We start from the raw sequence: 22,070 nt of genomic DNA, 5'->3' as shown, positions 1-22,070 counted from the left end.
ACTAGCGCCAACCCCTCACGTGACATCCCTCAGCACCGCCCCCTGTCCGTCCAGTCCCGCCCCTGGCAAGCGCGTGCAACCGACACTGCAAAATGAGCGAGATCCCTGAGCCCGGTACTTTCCCTGCCCTCTCGTCTATAAATAGACCGCGCCGTGCGTCTGTCACGTTCCCATTACGTACACGCACGCTGACGCACGGGGCGGCGTGCTCCGTGACGCAAGCACGTATCCGCCAGTGCTATAAATAGGCTTCCGGCGGTGGCAGCCAGGGGACAGAGGGATTGTGAGTTGTGAACTTCGTTGCGTGGGCGGGCATGAGCGCCGGGGGCCAAGCCGCCCGGTTTCCATGGGGACCGCTACTGGGGTGTGTGCGCGCGCGCTAATTTCTTCATGTCTCCTCAAATACAGGGGGCGGGAGGCCCCGGCCGGGCTGGGTGAGTGGGGTTGGCCCTGGCCCTCCCTGCCTGCCTGCCCCCCAACCCGCGCGTCCCTGGGGGCCTGTGGCGGGGAGGCTGCTCCGGCTGGGCACAGCAGCGTCTCCTGCCGTTCGCGTGCGTGGCGGCCCGCGTGTGCCGGTATTGGTGGTACAGTAGCGCTGGGGAGGCCCCCGCCACAGATCGGGCCCTGGCCCTTCCCCAGGTACAGGTAGGCGGAGGGAGCAAGAGGTGGCTAGCTCAGGGTGGGAGAAAGGAGGCGTTATCCCCATTTCCACAGCTGGGGAGCTGAGACCCTGAGGCCTGGGCTGCAGTCACCCTAGCTGAGTCGGAGTATGGGTGTATTTACCAAAGTCAGTGGACCGGTGTAACCCCTTGTGTAGATGCAGTTATAGTGGCATAAAGGTGCCCGCTAGTGTATCCCATGTAACTGTACCCACACAAGGGGGTTGTACTGCTCTAACTATACCACTCTAGTTAGTGACGTGTCATTTGTGTACCTAGAAATCTGGCAGACTTGAGACCTGAACCCAGTTCGAGTACTTTCATCACATGGCTACTTTTTTCATAGCATATGTAGTAATCATGGGAAGGATGGGGTGTAACAACAATAATGTAAATAAACTTTGTTCTTTATTTTGTGTACATGGGTTTCTTGTGTATTTTGAAATGTAGGTTGTCTCCTTAGTTGTTACTAATTTTGAGAGTAAGCTCTTTGGGAAAGGGAGTGTCCTGATTTTATGCTAACATAAAATCAGAAGACTTTTCTTCCATAGACCCATATCTGTTCCTAATGGGTCCATAATAAAGTAAATCTAAATAACATAACGTGGCAGCAATAAAAATTGTAGTTAATACATGAAAATCTAAGCATTGTATAAATATTGTGGTCTTTTCCAAAATAGTATTTTTGTTCTTATTTTATGTACTCTGGCATGTAGAATTTGTTTGGTTTGTTATAAGAAAAAATAGAAAGCTTAACAATTTTTAAAACTAAATCTGATTGCATAAGTCTTGCTTGCCTGGTCAATCACAGGCAAATGCTTTGGGCTGGCAATTTCGCCATAGCTACTGTTGGTGCTCTGGTCCCTGCCTTACTTCCTAGTCTAGGACACCATCTGGCTGGTTTTGATCAAATGAGTAACACCGTAAAACTACTTCTGCAACATACTCTTACAAATTACGGTATGAAAATATTTCATAGCTGACAACTGCTATAACAGTGTAGCTCTTAATGTGAGAACATTGTTCAAATCTGTATGACAGTTCACAAAGATTGTAAAATTCAACTTAGTACATGATGATACCTTGGTGCACTATTCCTTTATTGTGTGTTTGTAAGAACAGATTTGCTTTGCATACTGTTCCCCCCGTGAATTGTTTTCAGACATCTCTTCTATCTCTAAGTTGCAAAATGAAAATTTGTGTGTGTGTGTGGGGGAAACAAACTTGCAGCTGTACAATACCTCCTCTTCTCCCCCCCTCCCGCCCCCAACAAAACAAAACCCTCAAGTGTGGTGGTTTGAACTGTTAAGTATGACACTGACTATGTTTGCTCTAGAGCATAGTAGTATCTCCACTACAGCTACATGTTCTAAAGCATTCCCACAGTGGAAGCTGTATTATATCAATCTTTTTTTCCTTTTCACCATGAGACGTTGGAAAAAGCTATATGCTTTGTGGAGTGATACTAACAACAAGATAAACACAGGAGTGTAAATTTGTGTGGGTTGATGTCTCCTTTCAACTGCAGCTTAAGTCTGTAATAATCCTTTACACATGCCCTTTATTAATTTCTGGCCCTTCTGTGCTCTTAATCCTCCTGTCCTTCCCCCACACAACCTGGGTTTCCAGCCTCCACTTTATATCTCCTTCCTTCCCCAGTGTCATACTGTCTGGGGTGGCTCATGACTAAGTACCAAACTCAGGGAAGAGTGCCAAAAAGCAGGGCAGACTCCCCAACTGGTGGTACGTTCTGTAATTAGATTTCACCAACCAGTACCTAATGTGAGCTCCTGGATCACTGGAACAGTCTTACCATAGAGTCCTAGACAGTCCCCTTGGGCAGTCCATTCAAACTTGCCACCCAGCTAGCTGGAGTTAGTAATAAATGGTTACTTATAACAAAAGTCACACAATACTCAGGTTGCTACCAGTCACTTACCCAGATCAATTTGTACCTTAGATCTCTCACCAAAGAGAATGGTGGTAGCCAAGTCTAGAATACACTATTTGAGGCTTTATTAACTAGGAAAAATGAGTTTATAGATTAAAGCAGGCGATATATATACATTACACACAAGTGAGTTTAATGTCTGGTTCCAAAAGGTGACAGAGGTGGTAATCGGTCAGCACTTACTCCTGAGGGTGTTCTGTGCCAAAAAAATTAAAATTCTGTGCATAATATTTTAAAATTCTGCACATGCCAAATAAATGTGGAGGTTCCACCATGGCATTGGGGAGCACAGGCCACTGGCTGCACAGAGGTGGGAGATCACAGTGCAGCTCCCCCCCCCCACCCCCTTGGGACATGGACTCAGCAGTGAGGGTGTACCCAACCCTGACACAGCACAAGGCACAGAGGGGCAGGCCTAGTCCGAGTGCACCCAGGCTCAGTAGGCAGGCTCAGCAATGCAGGATCCAAGTGTGTAGGGGCTTAGGATGGGGGGAATCTAGGTGTGGATTGAGAGGGCAATCTGGATGTGTGCAGCTCAGTGGGGTTCTGGGGGGGATCTGGATGCACAGGGGTTTGGGGGGTTCTGGGTGCAATGATAATGGGACTCTGTGTGGGGTCCAGGTGAAGATGGGTTGGGGCTCAGTGGGGGGTCTGGGTGTGTGTGGGACTCATTGGGGGGTTCCAGATGCTGGTAGAGTGGGGCAGAGATCCATGTGCAGTTGGCTGGGGCTCAGTAGGGTGGCAATCTGGGTGCAGGTGGCTTGGTGGGGTGGTCCAGGTGCAGGGTAAGTGGGGCTCATCATGGGGGGGTGTGAGGCTCAGTGGAGGGCCTGGTTTGAGGGGGTCTGGATGTATGGGGGGTTGGGTGCATAGAGGAGCAGCTTCCTGTACAGTGATCCTCTCCCAGCAGCTGAGGAGTGAAGGGAGCAGGAAGCACACTGGAGTTTGCAGAGCTTCCTACAGCACGGGGATGAATCTGGGGGTGGGTCTAACACAGGGCCAGATGTTGTGCAGGGGAAGAGGAAGTCCTGTCCTCCCCTGCCCAGCAGGACTAGCAGCTGAGGCCTGGTGCAGGGTAGGAAGCAATAGTCTGGTTTTCTCCAGTCCTGCCCCACAGTGATTTACCTCGCTGCGGGCTGCCCTGGGCACTGCTGGGGAGTGTCACATGGCTTCTCTTGTGGCTCCCCTTTACTTCCCTGTTAGTCATTTGTCTGCATGGAAGCAAAGAAATCGGCAGGGGACATAAATTCTGCATATCTGCAGTGATGCAGAATTCCCCCATCCGTAAGCACTGAGTGTCTTCTTAGGGCTGACCCAGGTTGTCCCTGAGGATCTCTGCTTTTTTTTTGTTTGTTTCTTAGCTCCAGCCCTTGTAAGAGTCCAAACAGCAAAGAGCTAACATGAAAAATCTGTCTTTATTTCCCTCTTCCAAAATTTGAGCTGATGGGATGTGTTCTCTTTCATGTAGCACCTTCCTGGGTGTAAGAGGACCATTAAACTAGCCTTTGTGTCGTGATATTCCACAGTGGCCCACTTAGTCTTGATAGTTCTGGATGGGAAAGGGAACCACTTTTCCTTCTTAGGTTCACAAGTTCAGAGCAGGCATTTTTACAATTATAAAGCATTATACAGACATTACAAGTAAGATTAATGCATGCAGCAGCTTACAAGCATTTCTTAGAGTCTAAAGACATTTTTATAAGTTCAACACTGATCTTGAACAATATTAACACATATTCATAGCTGGAAAGCAGACCAGCTTGCCTTTGTCAAAGCTCAGCTGACACCCACAGACTTGGTGAGAACTGGCACCTAGTTTACCAGCATCACACCCAACAAGCCCATTCTGAACTTTCCCCACAGTGCATTTCCCTTATTGGCTAATTATTTTGCTAGTTTATTTATTTATTAATAATGAAATCAGGAATCACTTCATGGTGGCTTTTTTTATTATTAAAGCTCTAACCACCATGATACTGACAAGCTGTTCCTGCTGTGGAAGAAGTGCTGTTGAAACCTACAGTTGCTGATTAGTGTTTAATGCATCTTTGTTTTTTCTTTTGCTGCTTTCAGCCTCCTTTTAAGCATTTTTGGTGACATTTGGTTTTCATTATTTTCTGCTTTTGACTTCGTGTTGTTCAGTACTGACTTCAGTGATGAATGGAAACTACAAAGTAAAGTTCTCCCCCCACTCCCTATTTATCATGTGCTTCCATATATTCTTGGCTCTGAGGTGCAGTAGCAAAGGCAGAGCTATTTCATACACAGTGACGTTGAACATTCCTTTCTATTTTGATATTCTTTTGCCCATTTCAACTTGTCCCTTTAAAATATACAGAGTAAATAAATGTATTTTTTCTTCTTAATTTGTCCCTATTCATACTAAGTGTTCTAGTCATGTTAAGTGGATCAATTTATCATGAAAAAGCTGAGCTCCTGTGGTGGAAGGAAGGTGCAAACCTGAGAGGCCAGTTCTCTCAGTGGTGAGGATCAGGGTGCTTTTAATGAAGCTGCCTTCTCAGATCTTTTCTGCATGAGGGTGACACCTGGCCATGAAAGGGGGTGACCACCTGGCTTTTCTTGTTCTTAAAAGGTGGTGGCAAGTGTATTGGGAAGGTTGGACTGAGAGAGGCCAGCTTCTTGCCATAGTCAAGCAAGGAGAGGCAACATCTGATGTTTATCTTAGGGGGGGGGGGGGAGACTGGATCATCAGCATCCTTCTCATCATGATCCTACTGTATGGGTGGGGGAGGATGGGTTAGAGGGAAGCAGGAGTTGATATTGCATATGCTACTTGCTGTGTATGTTTTATCTAAATGAAGCACTTTAGGAAGATTTGAGATGGAGCACTCACACCAATTATTTGGTCCATAAGACAAAATATGCAGTGGACTTATAACTAAAGTATACCACCTATATTCTCCCAGTAGACAATTTTTTTTGCTTGGAAAACAATGAAAGGAAGGAATAACCAATGCATAATATTTGCTGCATGCCTTTAATGTATTTGTTTATATTTTCTCACCTGAGGAAAGGGACAGATGTAAAAAGGAGGGTTGATCAGAACATAGTGGTGGGATAGGGCAAGGATGGTGGTTGTGAGGTCAGGTGTTGTTGATCAAGACATCCTGGGAGGTGTTAGGGTAATTAGGACATGCTTAGGTTCTTGAAGTTGTCAGGTATGGAATGGATGGATGACTGGGGGTGATTTAGACATGATGGGTAGGTACTGACTAGTAATCCAGAGAGAATCTGGTCTTAATGGAAGAGAGACTTTTCAGCAAGAGTGGGAAAATCCTGGTGGGAGGGAACTAAGGCTGGAGTGGTTGCAATGGGAAGTTAAGGAACCTGGAGAAAAGAGAGCTCATACCAGAGCCCTCATGTTTGCAGTTCAAGAGAGAAACAGTTGATCTTAGTTGGGTAGGGAAAGAAAGGTTTGTTGTAAAATTGAATAAATAAATAAATAAATAAATAAAATAAAGAGGTAGTTTATGGGGCCAAATTTTCAGAAGAAAGGCCTGAATACACACAGTAAAACCTCAGTTATGAGCACCAATATTCGTAACTCTGAACAAAATGTTATGGTTGTTCTTTCAAAAGTTTACAACTTAACATTGACTTAATACGATGTTGAAACTTTACTATGCAGAAGAAAAATGCTGCTTTTTGCTATCTTAAACGAAACAGGCACAGAAATGGTTTCCTTACCCTGTCATTTTTAAAAAACATAAAATACTTAAAAAAATAAATAAATAAAAGGGGGAAAGTTTAACATAGTATTGCACTGGCTCTTTTTGGCTCTGCTGCTGGCTGATTGCACACTGCCTGTTCCAAATATGGTGTGTAGTTGACCGGTGAGTTTGTAACTCTGGTGTTTGAAAGTCTGAGATTCTAGTGTATGTATAAATGCATTATTGCATGTGCAAATCTAGTACTTGCACATGCAGACATAATAACTACACGTGCATATGAAGGCATGGAATTGTAAGCATTTTTCTATAGGAATCTTAAATTTCTCTACGAAAAGTTGTTCCTAGTTACCTTTAATGTACAAAATATATTCTGTAAATCTTAATATAATTAGGCTGAAAATGAATTCTCTCAAGGTAGTGTGAGGGATTCTGTACAGTTATCAATGCAGACTTGTGCAGATATTCCAGAGTTATGTAGTTCCCTGGACTCTTATTGGTTCTGGGTATCTTATTTGCAAAAAATCACTGTAAGCACATTTCAGAGTAACCATAGATGTGAATTTCTGTACTTTGATTTTGAGCCAGTTATACAAGTCCATGCAAGATGACTTGCTATTAAAGGCTGACAGACAATCTGTTCACTTAGCAACACAGGCTGCTGCTAACACATCATGCTGAAGCTCACCTCATTGCACTGACTCCCTGTTAAATACCAAGGCAAGTTCCAGGCTTTAAAACCTTCCATGGAAACAGCCCAACCTGCGTAAGGGAACACCTTGCCACAAGCATGACCACCCTTAGCTGACAATTCCACTTAGGGTGACCAGACAGCAAATGTGAAAAATCGGGACAGGAGGTGGGGAGTAATAGGAGCCTATATAGGAAAGACCAAAAATCAGGACAGTCCCTATAAAATTGGGACATCTGGTCACCCTAATTCCACTGGAATGTAGCTCATATGAATGGGATTGACTGCTGAAGACAGAGCTTTCTCTGCTGTTAGCCCACAACTGAGAGATTCTAGTTGACTACAAGCCTCGTTGCCTTTAGAATGAAGTGTAAAATCCACTCTTGAGTTTGATTGTAGGAAATCTAGACAAAAAGAAAATCTCTTTACCAGGGCTATTGTGAGAGATCTCCCTATTTAAAGGGGAAAAAAAGAAGTCACTCAGGTATAGTGATGAGTGTAAAACCATCGTAAGATGAAATTAAACACTGTACTGTTATTTCTCAATACTTATATTGTGAATATACACATTTGCCTTTGCTCTGACTGGCTCCTGTACTTAGACTTTTCAGTTAGCTTGCTGGCAACAAAAATGCTATATTAATACTTTAAGCATCATTGAACAGTGTCACATGGCTTGTTTGAGAGGTGATGTGGTTGTGAATTGAAGGCTAAATGGTACTCAATACAGCAATCCATGCTAATCACAAAGCTTTTATGGAAGCCAAAGTCATTGCACTTGAGGAATATTCTGCCAGGAACAATGTTGTCTCCTTGTGTAACACTTGCACAATGAAAAAGGTCATTCACTTCTCAAAATCTACTCTAATTCTGGACAATTAATTGATATGGAAGCTGGGTGCATGGCATGCTGGAGTGAACATTTCATTCAGCTGCTAAATGCACCCCAAATTTCTTTGGACCCTAACATCAAGTCTGCAAGTTGACCCTGTCCTTGCAAAATGATCCTGGCAAATTTACATATGAAGAAGCTTAAGGGAAATAAGGCAGTAGGAACCCGTGGAATTCCTGTGGAACTGTTTAAAAGTTATGGACCAGCTACTCTTATGACTGCAGACACTTAAATATTTGCTAGAGAACTGAGTTGGTTCAGTCTGACTGGCAAAGAGGCATTATTTTACCACTTTGGAAACACAGGCAGCACACTAGACTGTTGCAATTATCGTGGCATTACTCTTCCTGAGGAAAGAGTTTGTTTCTGCCTTGTTGGCTTGAGCTGCTGATATCTTGGGAAGCAAGAGGAGACCACAACATGCCTGTTCCACAACAGAGCTGATCTTCACAGCGCACCAGTTTATCACAAAAGCACGAGAATTCAAACTCCCCATTCATATTGCATTTGTGGATATCAAGGTTGTATATGACAGACAGGGAAACACTTTGGCTGATTTTGAAACTCAACCCTCCTTGACAAGTTGTGTATAATGTTGTGTCTCCTATATGATGGCTGCTCAAGCTGTGGTCTTGTGATAGGGGTGTGACATTTTATACCTTGGGGGAGCACCCTGTAACCCCCATATTCCTCATTTATTTATAGTTGTGATTTTGCATATCAAGCATGCCTTGTAAGGTATCAGGAGAAAGAACAATGGGATTCAGCAGATCATAACCTATCTAAACATGTACAGTAACTCCTCACTTAACATTGTAGTTATGTTCCTGAAAAATACGACTTTGAGCAAAACTATGTTAAGTGAATCCAATTTCCCCATAAGAATTAATGTAAACGGGGGGTGGGGGGTTAGGTTTTTTTCACCAGACAAAAGATTTTATATTATATATCATATCACACACACACACTATGTTTTAAACAAACAATTTAATACTGGTATACAGCGATGATGATTGTGAAGCTTGGTTGAAGTGGTGAAGTCAGAGGGTGGGATATTTCCCAGGGAATGCCTTACTGCTAAATGATGAACTAGCAATTGGCTGAGCCCTCAAGGGTTAACACATTATGTAGGCTCTCACTCTACAAGGCAGCATGAATGGAGGGAGGGGAGACAGCATGGCAGACAGAGACACACACCGTGTGTGTGTGTGTGTGTGTGTGCGCGCGCGCAGAACCGTAACAAGGAATTTTTGCACCCGAGGCAAGGGCCAGCTCCAGGCTCTTCGGCGGCGGGTTCCTCAGTCCCTATCAGAGAGGGACCCGCCACCGAATTGCCGCTGAAGAAGTGGCGGCAGTAGAGCTGCCACCGAAGTGCTGCCGATTGCGGCTTTTTTCCCCCCCTCCGCCCCGCTTGGGTGGTAGAGATGTGCCCCTCCGCTTTGTGTGCCCGAGGCAAGTGCCTCACTCACCTCGCCCTTGTTACGGCACCGAGTGTGAGTGAGATGTGCATTGTCCCTTTAAGTATGCTGACCCCACTCTAAGTACACTGCCTTTTTAAATAGATTAGCAAGTTGAGACAGCAGCTCCTGCCAGCAAGCTCCCTCTGTCCTGAGCCCTGTTATGTGTCCCCCCAGCTCTTTGGAAATGTGGTAAGTGGGGTGCAGGAGTAGGGGGACACCCTGACATTAGCCTCCCTCTTCCCTCCACAGTAAGCAGGAGGCTCCAGAGAGCCGCTCCAAGGCAGAGGGCAGGAGCAGCACATGGCAGTGGGGGGAGGGACAGCTGAACTGCCTGCTGGGTGGCTGCTGCACAGGGAACTTAGGGGAGTGGGGAGCTGATCGGGGAGTTGCCAATCCACCCTGGTTCCAAGCCCCCACCAGCTAGCTCCAATGGGCTGCTCTTCCTGCAAGCAATGGACAAAGCAGGCGGCTGCCAAACAACATTATAAGGGAGCATTGTGCAACTTTAAAGGAGCATTTTTTCCAATTGATCAGCAACATAACAAAACAACGTTAACTGGGATGACTTTAAGTGGGGAATTACTGTATATCATCAATGCATATGAAATTATAAGAATTGTGTTGTATGATTTTCACTAAAAAATGCTGTGGGTTTGGGAAGTGCCCAAATACTAGCTCTCCAGAGACAATGACAAGGGAAGAGGTAACCAACACCCGGCTGAGTGCTGAACAGACATCACCAGCCATTGTCTAGCAGAGGAGTTACAATTCAATGACTCACAGGACACACATCGGGGTATTGCTTCACCTTGTGACTCAGCAATGCCCACCAGACATGCCTGGACTTGTGTTCTCCAAGGATATGGACTAAGTGTATAAAACAGAACACGAGCCCACTGCTTGGCCTTTCTCTGGCCCCATCTATGCTGCAAGCAACAAGGACAGTCAGAAGACTACAAGAGAGGAGACTGGCCCACGTTTAAGGGACAAACCTGTATATTAAGGACTGCAATATCCAGCGAGATGAGAAAAACTGCTTAATCTAGATGTTACCCAGTCCAATAGGGTTGAAAGTTTAGACTGAATGCTTATATTTTCTTTTGGTATCCACTCTGACTTTTTGCTTATCACTTAAAATCTATCTTTTGTTGTCAATAAATTTGTTTCTCTTTACCAGTGAGTTTGCCTGAAGTGTTCGGTAAGGATGTTTGCTCAGGTTTAGAAAGGCTGGTGTATGTTCACTTTCCACTGATGAAGTGGTGAACCAATTAATAAATTTGCACTGCTCAAGATGAGCAGTGTAAGACAGTTTATTTCTGAAGTACAAGGTTGGGAGGATTTGGCTGGTGCCTTTCTCTGTGTGAGATTCATGAGTGGCTCTGGGAGCATTCATGCAATCTAGCTGGGTAGGGGGCTCCACATGGGGTTGTGCTGAGTGATAACAGCACCTGGAGGGGCTTGCTGCTTGTCACTAGCAAAGCATTGTGAGAGACAGCCCAGGCTGGAGAGTTAAGGGGGCACAGCAATCCCACAGTCCCAGGCTGCATCCCGGGGATCCTGTCACAAGGGAAAGAACCACCTTCTCAATTAGGTCGGGCATTTAAAAAAGATGTGTGGCAGCCCCAGAACACTTGAATGCCATCAATGTAAACAATGTGCTTGAGTAGCCACCACATATAATTAAGGCATGTACCTAAAATTCATGTAAGAATCTCATGAACATTGAGTTTGCCAAATCAATGAGCAAGTTATTTGCTGCATTTAAAGCCGTGGAAAGATCAGTGGCAGAAGTCAGCCTGAAAATAAATTGGGGCAAAACCAAAATTCTACTACTATTGATTTTGAACATGCTGTGGGCTCTAGCATCTTAGTGGATGACCACCCAGTCAAGATGGTTGGTGATTTCACCTACTTTGGCTCTGTTGTCAACAACATGGGTACCATCAAGAACAAACTTTAAGTCCACACTGCAGAAGCAGAGTCAGTAATGAGGCGCCTCATCAAGAATGATAAAGTAATGATAAACACCCTGATAAAGTAGAGAGGCAAAGCGGAGAATATATATTAGTTAGTATTCTCCTAGTGGGACTGAAACATGCCTCACTCTCAGAATTGAAAACAAGTTGGACACCATTCAGATGAAGCATCCCTGAATGATCGAAAACATCAAATGGTATGAATTCAAGTTGAATGAAGAGATCAGTTTTCTAACTAGGTGGGTCCCCTTTTCTCAAAATAACCGCCCAATGCTATCTAAGGTAGTATGGACATCTGCTCCAAATGACTACCAATTTCCCTGTGGGTATCGTCTTTGACTTTGACCAGATGAAAGCAGAATACCCTAATACACAATGTCCGGATGGCGTCGGACACCCGTCTCTTACAGGCTTCTTACCCAGTAATGGGCCAGATTTGACTCAGGACATGGAGGTGCATAATGTAGTCCGTGGACCTTACGCTGTCCAAGTGACAACATGAAAACCAACCAACAAAAGTTCTACTTCAGTTTCTATCTCCCTTTGCTGTGTGCACAAAAATTTTTTTTAAAACATGATAAAAAAAAAAGACATTAAAAGCATAGAAAATGAGGCTGTGAAACCATAGAAAGGGAATTTGATTTTTTAAAAAAGCTTTAAACTCTTTAGATTAATTTCACTCTCTCATCTATCCGCCTTTCCACCAGCAAGGCTCTTGTCCCCTTAATTATTCATATATTTGTGTTTTATAAGGTTTATGTTCATTCCGTTTTGAAACAGTGGTAGCAAAATATATTGCAGTTATTTTAGGGGACAAGAGCTTGGATTGACCTGGAAGGAGGTTGAGGGTCAGAGGAGAAAGAACCAGGGGAGGAAGTGAGAAGAGAGAGAGAGAAAAAACAAAACAAAAAAGAGTGGGAGGGGAAGAAAGAAGGGCCTAAAGATTTTTAATTAAACAGCACTCTCCCCTGCCCCCCCCCCCCAAAAAAAAAGAAAGAAAAGAAAAACCCCAAACAACCCGTTGAGCAGTTTGACAGCCCATTTTGATATTTTAGTACCTTTGTTCTTTCCTTTATTTCAAAATTTGGGCCAAGATTTAAAGTGTTTTTAAATCCATATTTCAATGGATAAAGGAATAGGCTGGTTTTCAGAAATGCTGAGCACTGCTGCTTCTATCATGAGCAGAGTTGTACCAGTTGGAAATTTTGCATAGATAGGCCTAGGTCAAGTTTACGTAAACAGTAAATTCAAACAGGCCTCTCAGCGGCGCAAATTTATTCCATGTGTGGCTCCAAGTGAAGTCACAACAGGAATTCATTAAGCTCATGTGGTTAAATCTGGCCAAGCATGTCTGTCCAAACATGGAAAAGAAAATTATTGTTAATTCATTTGCATACTTGCAGAGCAATCTTAATCCACTGGTGATTTTGCTAACAGTACATTTTAAACACAAATCAACATATTATTTCTATATGCATTTGAAGAGTCTGAAAGTGCAGTATGACCAGTTGGATGCAGGAATCGAAGGTGATGCTACGTATAATTAGAATGGTAATTTACCCAGTCTCAAACATGACTTATGAACTCTGACATGATTAATGAACGACTCTATGCAGGGCATACATTGGCAAACAGACCTCCTTTTTGTAGTTTTGTAAAGATAAAAATCAATTAGTATTGCACCTTAATTAAAAAAAAAAAAAAGGTAGCTTATTTACATTGAATATACTTGTACAGGTAGTTCTACCAGTGAGCTAATTTTATTGTTCTTTTTCGAAGACCAGGGATAGAATGCCATTACTTGAAACCATGTGTCATAGACAGCAATTTTAACCACAGGAAAGAGTCTCTAGTAATGTCTTTAATCTGATTCAGTGTCTATTTCCCCTGCTTCTTGATTTTGTCTAACAGATGCTGAGCAGACTCTGGCTCCAAGAAAACATACATTTTAGCCTTATCTCATTCTATGTTTTGCAGAATAAAAGTGGCAGTGTCCATTTTATCATCAAAAATGTATGACAATGAAAATAAGCAACAGGTTCTTCTGCTGTTAGGCCTCAGGTCTGGAAAAAATAAGGGTCTGAGAATATTATATGCTCGGTCTCACTTTTTTTCCAGACACTTAAAGTCCTGTGTTCACAAGATTGTCTTTTTGTGCCATGTTCTCTTTTGGAACCCAGGATGGAGTACACTTGTAACTCATCCTGCTGACCTCTCTATGGCATTTGATACTGTTGTCTCCTGTCACTTGCAAAAAGCTCCAGGGATGAATGCAAGTACCCCCAAAATGTTTCTGGTTCGTTTCAGAAGAAATCCAGAGGGTTATTATGGGAAACTGTTCCTGCACATCTAAAGCCCTGATCTATGGAGTCCCATACAGTGCTCTCCCTTATTTATTCAACCTCTGTAAGGAGCCATTGGGAGAGCTAGTGAGATAATACGGGACTGACCTGCCAACAATACACAGAACATCCAACTCTACATCAAACCTAAACAGCACTATATCCCTGTTTTCTCAATGCCTAGTCCAAACCAACACCTGGATGAAGAGCAACTGGCTAAAGCTAAATCCAGGCAAGACAGGTGATGCTAGCAAGGAGAAGGAAGCAGTTTGGAAAAACTTGCATCCCCTGTTACACTGCTGAAAGTGTCTGCCCTCCGATTGTTAAGTTGGTCTGTAGCCCTTAAGTCCTTTTTGACTCATTGCTACTGGATACCTAAATAGCTATGGTGGCAAAATAATTCATACAGGTTTCTGACTAGCCATAGGATTGCACCCCATCCTATCAGACCCACCACTGGCTATGGCGTTCCATACATTTTTGGCCTTCAGTTTGATAATTGCAACTTGTTATATTTAGGAATTAAGCCACCCTAAAAAACAGAACAAAAACACAAAAAAGCAACTCACAAATACAAAAACTCCAACTGGTCCAATACACCACACAGCAACACATCACTAAACACCATCACCCTGGTGCTTCACCCTGGCTCCTCATTAAATATAGAATTCAGTTCAGGGCTCTGTCTTAATATAAGAAGCCCTAGGAACCAGGGCCGGCTCCAGGCACCAGCCTGACAAGCAGGTGCTTGGGGCAGCTGCTCCAGAGAGGGGCGGCACGTCCAGGTATTCGGCGGCAATTCGGCGGACGGTCCCTCACTCCCGCTGGGAGCAAAGGACCTCCCGCCGAATTGCCGCCGCAGATCGCGGCTTTTTTTTTTTGGCTGCTTGGGGCGGCCAAAATCCTGCAGCCGGCCCTGCTAGGAACTGGCTTTAGCGACCTGAGAGATTGCCTCTCCCTCTATGAGCATGACTTCTGATGGCAGCCATGTTACACTGGAACTAAAACTATTCGCAGAATGGAAAAGATCTGAGTGCAGGAGACAGAACTTTCACAGGAGGTGGACCTAGACTCTGGACTTCACTCTGGAAATCACAATGGCAAGAAATAAGGACTGTTAACACCATAACACTCAATTAATGCTAAATTAGTTTTGTTGAGTTAATAATTCTTCACAGTGCACTTTAGGGTGTGGCTGCTTATTAGGCACCCCCTCATCACCATAGGCACCCTGCCCTGTTAACCTCTTCTGCGGGCCCCTTAAGTACTCAAGACAGTCTCTGTTGTAGCTCACAGCACACCTTTCTGGGGCTGGTTTAATGTCAAATAAAGTTCACACAGACCTCAGAGTTCTGAGCCACAAATTAATCCAATGAATCATCAACAAAGTCAAAAAGCGTAATTCAACAATTCAAACTTGCTCCCATTCTTCAGCTGACAGTTTGTTCTCCGTTAGCCTGCTCCACCCAAAGCCATCATCCCTCATCTCTTTCTAGCTAGTACTCAGCCTCTGGCCCTGCTTCCTTCTTTGTTTGTATCTCCTACTCTTCTCTCAATTATCACCCCTGTGCTGTCTTTTATATTTGAATCACCTGATTTCCCACAGGTGGGGCTCATCTTGTAATCAGGGCTGGCTTACTAAGGCAAGCCATGCTGTTACATGCACCTTCCCATTCATATAAAAATTATTAAACAATCAAAGAACCCTGTGAACTTATCAGACTATTTCTCCTACAGGCAGGCAGGAAGAGAGAGTATGGTTTTTAACATTTTTAAATACTTGGGAGGTGCTTAGATGGTATCATAATCAGAACTGTATTACTATATAGCTAGACAGATAGAGCAAGAGTTGATTAAGATTGAACTATCAGGTCCTAAAATGTCAAGGATCTATTTCTCTGTCAAAGCAATTCATTCATCTTCTGATCGTGCAAGAGGTCGCAGTGGAATATTATATAATATGCATTTGGATTAAAACCCTCAGTGCTTCATCTGATTTCACTAACCCACTGCACAATGTTTCCAGTTGCTTTATTTCAGCCTTCTTGTTTTTTCCACTTCTCCACTGTGTTTTTCACACTTTTCTCCCTAATATCTGTATGCCCCTCTACATTGGTCAGTCTGAGGTGATCAAACTTGACACCAATTGCCTCCCTGGTGTCTGCATTTTCTTTATTTTTTTGAAGAGAAGCTTTAGAAGGTTTTTGAGTCCTCTGGTTCTGCCTATAGCACTGATACGGTAGGCCTCAATGGCATCACATCCAGCCTCTGCATTGAGAATTACATTCCAAGCCGATCCATCTGATTCATTTAGCATTCCGATTGCTACAGTGAACTTTTGTACTGAAGCAACTTACGTAACTAAGTATTGGCTGCACAGTATGTTGAACCAAACTGGGCCACATAAATAAGGAAATTTTGCCAGCTAGGTGGAGCTTCCCTACCGAGTTTATTTTTTTGTGGTTTTGTACAGCCTTACTCAATAATATCACACACAAAATCATTTTAGTAGATGCCAAATTCATGGAGAAAATTAGAACTCAAACATAGGAAAATCCTCCTCGGTGCACTTTGCTATTTATGGAGTCAGGAATGCAATACATGACGATTGTCATGAAATATTGCAGTCTTGTTGACATTGATATGAATGCAAGCAGGGACCATGCCCTCTGTGTTTAATGAAGCATTCTAAACTCATAATAAATAACAACTAGAAAACAAACTTCTTAAAATAAGTATTTTGTAGCAAGTTTTGAAAGATGTTAAAATAGCTGGTATGTAATTCATAGGCTCCTATATGACTTACTTACCATAACAGCTTCCTTAACACCTAAAAGGATGTTTTTGTTCTGAAAAGTGATCCTACAAAAATGGCAGCATGGGGTTCTACACATATTGCCTCTATTAAATGTGCTCAGTTTCCAATTAAAAATGATCCTTCTAACTGCCAGCCCTGCAGATTCAACCTGCAATCTAAGAATCGGGTTGGATGATTTCCTTCTTGTGCTTCTTTAGCAGTAATAAAGGGAATTATAGGTCAATTTATGCTTCAATTACTGTACATCTATGCAGCTCCACTGTTTTCCCATTATGCCGTCAGTAAGTCCCGTGAAAATCCATTGCCTTCAGTAGGGTTATACAGATGTAAATGAATGGAACTTAATAAACAATTGTGTTGATGGTGCACCAGGAGTAATAGAATCCAGCTCACTCTCTCTTAGCTGTATTTGGCTCTGCAGGGATAACAGGAGTAAAATGCAGTAAAACTTATGTCTCTAATGACATCAGATAGGACTCTAAATATAATAAACAAGAATAAAGGGGTTGAGTCAGAAGGTTCCTTTTTTACACAGTTACTTTTCAGCATAAAACTGTACTTTAAGGAGCATGGTTAAGTGTGGTTTAGTAACATAATTGAATCAGAAAAAAAACCAGTGAACAAACAAATCTGCTAATCAACTAAATCGTGAGAACTATGCTAAATTAAATGTCTCAAAATGGAGATTCACATGTATTCATTTCCACTGTAACATGGTATGACAATCTGAACAATTGCTTGACAGAACTCATGGGATATACTGAGTCACAGGGCTCAGTAACCAGGGCGGGGTGCGCAGGGCACCCGCCTCAGGTGCAAAGCCGCGGGGGCAGGAAAATGGGGCTAGAGGTGATGTGTGGGGGGAGGGCACATTGGGTCACATGTCCCCCCTCCCCTTGATTTTTGGTTGTGCCTCCCCAACCTCGACAGGCTGGGTGGCCTGCTGAGGTGTGTCATGGGGTGGAGGGGGCCTCTTTCCACGAACTCCATCATGAGCCCCACCATTCAGGGCTGGCCCGAGCATCTGGCATCATTGGCCCGAGCTACCTGGTGTTGCTGCTCCCCCCCAATGTTCCTTCACACCCCCTCGGGGGGCACACCACACAGTTTGAAACATACTCCCTCAGAACCTTTGAATTGTGCCCCCCCTACTATGAACAGTTACGTGCCACCTTTGAATGGAGTGGAAAATATTATGGGAAAAAATGGTAGGGGGTGCAAATATGCTTGCTTGCCTGGGCACTAAATACCTCGTTATGGCTCTCTTGAACCATTAGAAACCATTATGTCGTTTCATCAGATGACCATTAAAAAGTGGCAAGTCAGAATCATGTTGTAGTATTAAATGATAACAATAAAGGATTTTCAGATTAAGGCAATTCCTCCCTTTTTCCCTCTCACACTATGTGTAAATTTCTCTAATGAGGGAATGCTTTGCAACTCTTGAACTCAGTCCTTAACTGCGGGAGGATACTCAGCCTTCCATCAGGTAATGACACATTTAGCAATTAACAAAATCAAATGTGTGAGTTTTGTTTTATATGTTTTCATTGTCATAGTCTGCATCAAAACTAAAATAAAAAAAGCTCATGTGTTTTGAAGACAATATCAGTGTTCTATTATTTCTAAGTCTGTACAGGGCCTGTTATATGAGACACTAATGGGCATGTTTATCCCAAATGGAATCCTCACAGTTAACATTTAGGTTTACTCCCAACCTGATTTTTAATCATGTCTTTACCTAAAGTGGGGAGCAGAGGTTCAGTAAGCAATGAAAGTGTTTCAGTGTTAAATGTGCCTCTTTTAAGCTCATTTTGGAGATGTATTGGCACCATTTACTTCTTGAATGCACTCTTTTTTTTGGTTAATAGAATGCCTAGTCTAGCAGTACCAGAAGAGTGCCGACCCTGGTAAATTTCATAATTGTAATAGCTCAGGAAATCAGAAACATACTTAAAAAACTTAGTAGCTTGTATATTCATTTTAATTTTTTTTGTACTATATCTGTTACATTAATGGAACATTAGGCTTCCTCCGCTGGTTAATTTAACACCTGTAAAATCCCATGTATTTATTAACTAACGTCTCTGTAGCTTAATGTACAAAATGGTCTGTATTTAAGGCTCTGTGTATTCTGTGGTCTTGTAGACCTACATTCTTCAGCAAAAGCCTCTGTTTTTTGTGGCAGTGTAGCAGTGCTCAATTTTGGGTCAAACCAAGGTTTTCCTGGCCTCTGTGTAGCGAGGGAGAATGTATGACACACGGAGGGAACAGGCTCCTTACTCATCCCTTTGGGTGCCTGCACGATCTTGCCAGCATGGTGATTCTGAGCTAGGAAAAACATGTAACGGATGTGACTTGAGAGTCACTGGGTACCACTGACCATTCGTCCAAGGCAAATACCCGAAGCATGACTGGTATTAGTGACTCAGTACACATGCTAGTACTGCACAAACAAATGAAATAAGCTGTTCCTATAATGAATTCACTGCTAGATCACCTATTACGATTTAAAATATTTTACTTCCTCCCTCAGCCAGCCAGGGCATAGCTATCAGGGTTCTGTGTCCTGAAATAGTCACGTGCATGTGTCAGTATATAACTCTGCTAAGCCTCCTTCTTTTAACTCAGTGTGTCAGGCATTTGACTAAAATGCCTCATTATACAGTGGAATTCTTAAGATGAAATCATGGCCCTGTTGAAGTCAATGGCAAACTCCCACTGACATAAATGGGGCCAGGATTTCACTCTGTGTTCTGTGTATATACATATTGATGTACACCTCTATCCCGATATAATGCGACCCGATATAACACGAATTTGGATATAACGCAGTAAAGCAGAGTCTGGGGGGGGGGGGGGGAGGAGGAGGGGACTGCGCACTCTGGTGGATCAAAGCAAGTTCGATATAACGCAGTATCACCTATAAAACGGTAAGATTTTTTGGCTCCCGAGGACAGCATTATATCAAACTAGAGGTGTAATTGGAGCTCGCATCACTGGCACCTGGGTGCTTCAGTATAAGCCAATACCTTGGAACATAACAGATCATCCTGGATTAGATTATCCTGCAGGTTATTCAGGATTGCGGATTGAAACCCAGAGTGTGGTGACCTGGCAAGGCTAGGCTATGCTAATGGTGAGGGGAGGCAGAGGCCAAAACAAACCAAACAAATCAAACAAACCAAAACAAAAGGGATCATTTCAAATTTTTTAGAACTTCATAAGGGAAACCTCCCAAATTGTACCAGGAGCATAAATAATATAGAACATTACCAAAGACTTACTATTTATAATAATAAACTATATGTTACCATCTCATTAACTTTTGTGAGCTTGTACACGCTGTGCAGTTAGTACCACATACATTGTTATTAACATGAACAAAAGAGATTACTATACAACATACTGTGTCACTTCAGAGAAGAATCAACTTTTCCTCTCCTTGACTGTAAGTCCAGGTCCACTCTTGCTGTCCTGTTCTTAGCTTCTCTTCTGCTTGAAGTGGTCCTTAGATTCAGTGTTCTTGTGGCTGTCTCTCTTTTCTCCAAGTTTATCCACAAGTGGGGTTTTGTCACCTGATGGCCCTCATTTGTCCATTAGGCATTTTTGAACTGTGTTCAGTCAATAGATGTTCACACAGTCAATCTCTCTGTTCATGTACTTTAGGTCCTTTGTGGGGGGCTTCTCGTTCATTGCTTCCAGGATCTGTTTACAGCTTTTTGATCAATTCCCCTTTTTCACCAATTATATTTCCTTTCAGTTTTTTTCCCCATGATACTTTCTCTCTGGTAAGTCTGTAGATTTGATTTCCCTCTTCTTCCCTTCTCTAACAGCATCTGCTTATGTACGCAGGTCTGCTTTTTTTCTGCTTCTCCTGACCTGAAACCTTTCCTATTTTCTTCCTTCTCACTTCCCAGTCCTCTGCTTTTATTCTCCTGTTCTTCTTTTATTTTATCCCCTCACCCCTACCCGGGGTCCAGTTCATCTGCTAGCTCAGCATCTCCATCCTTCCTCTTCTCTAACGGCTTTTTCTGACTGCCCCTTTGGGTGGATTCCAAGCCCCCTCCCCAGTTCGAGCTGCGCTCTCCTTGTATGTCTCTCTCCACAGGACAGCATTCTGTGCTGCTGCATCACAACTGCAGCAGGTGGCTAGTGCCAGGATGCGGGTTACTACAGGAGGGCATATTTGCCATTCTAACTGCAGTCATTTAGGGTTTGTCTACACACAAGAGTTGTATTGCTTTAATTATAGTTAGAGCAGTATAACTCTCCTTATTGTGGATGCAGTTATAACAGTATAAAGGTGCTTTATACCAGCATAGCTATTCCTGTATGAGAAGCGCATAAGCTATACCAGTATAAGTCATCTTTATACCCAATAAATGCGTCCATGCTAGGAGATTGTACACCATAATAATTCTGATAAAAAAAATCACACCCTTAACTGAAATAATTATACCTGTACAAAAGCTATGTGTATACCAGGCCTCAGATAAAGCTATGTAGGCAAATATTTATGTGATTTATCCCTAATGTTTCCCTTGATTGATAGCCAAACAATTTCAATTAGCAACTGGAATATTGCAAATTTTTACTCTGAACATCATATTCTGGAGAGCATCATAATAAATACACAATGTAAATAGTCCATTTTTTTATATTCACTGCATAGCGCAAAAATGTAAAAGCTGTCTTAGATCTTTTGCTGTGAGTAAATTGGTTTTATTTCTTGCTTGCATTTTGCAAAGAGTGACTCAGAAAAGGAAGTGAAAAAAATCTTTTAAAACTTTAAGTAGAGTCTTAATTTCTGGCAGGCTTGTTGTAATTCTTATGCAACATGTACACAAGATCCTGACTGTTTGTTAGGCACATCTGGGACTAGATTATTGTAACAGAAATGCTTTTATGTTTCTTTAATTGATATAATATTTTAACTTGCTTAAAATCAGCAAGTGCAATAGCCCATCATTCCAAGGCTTTGTGCTAAAAGGCTGCCCTTGTTGAAGATTCCTGTATGTTGGCTCTAGATTCTCTTGATGTTTCTCTCTCTCTCTCTCAAATATGTAATGCACTTTGACATGCAACAGCTTTTGCTTTTAGGAAAGTTTTATAGAGATGGTACAGTATAAAGTGTATGTATAATGGCTATTGAGCGTGTCGTATAGCTTAGGGGTAGTGTGGGATTTCAATGTCATGCTGTATAGAGGATTGTGGAACTCACTGGTAAAATACATCAGAATGACCAGAAATCTCACTGCCTTTGGGGCAAGATGAAAAACTCACTTGATTTACCTTTCCAACAATAAACAAAGGAATGATTAAAAAAAGCTTTAAAAAATGAACAAAACAAAACAATGTGGGGCGAGTGAACAAGACAAATTTAAGATATATAAGATATTTGTAAAATATGTTTGTTTTAAAAGTCTTTTATGGTACTCAGATACCATGGTAATGAGCCTGGTATAGATCAGGTTTATAGTGTCACACTCAACGGAGGATAGCGTGGGTCTTCAGACAAACCTAGGTAACGAAGGAGGCACAGGCAGAATGCAACTCTGTATTTAGGATGGTATGGACAGGATGGTGAAG

At 42.7% G+C, this 22,070-nt stretch overlaps 1 long non-coding RNA gene across 2 annotated transcripts in view; it reads left to right on the top strand.

Annotated features, from left to right (window-relative positions):
- The first annotated feature begins 200 nt into the window (after positions 1 to 200).
- Positions 201 to 22,070, top strand: part of LOC122172328 (uncharacterized) — a 46,802-nt gene continuing 24,932 nt past the window's right edge. The window contains exon 1 of one of the 2 annotated variants that reach the window (XR_010598483.1): positions 201 to 283. This is a non-coding gene — a long non-coding RNA (uncharacterized LOC122172328). Of the gene's footprint in view, positions 365 to 22,070 lie in introns of both variants that reach the window. The other variant, XR_006172530.2, reaches the window with a different exon arrangement.

This window comes from Chrysemys picta, chromosome 2, assembly GCF_011386835.1.
Source record: "Chrysemys picta bellii isolate R12L10 chromosome 2, ASM1138683v2, whole genome shotgun sequence".
Classification (NCBI taxonomy): domain Eukaryota; kingdom Metazoa; phylum Chordata; order Testudines; family Emydidae; genus Chrysemys; species Chrysemys picta.
Note: the sequence above shows the minus strand (reverse complement) of the source record. Positions and strands in the feature narration are given on the sequence as shown.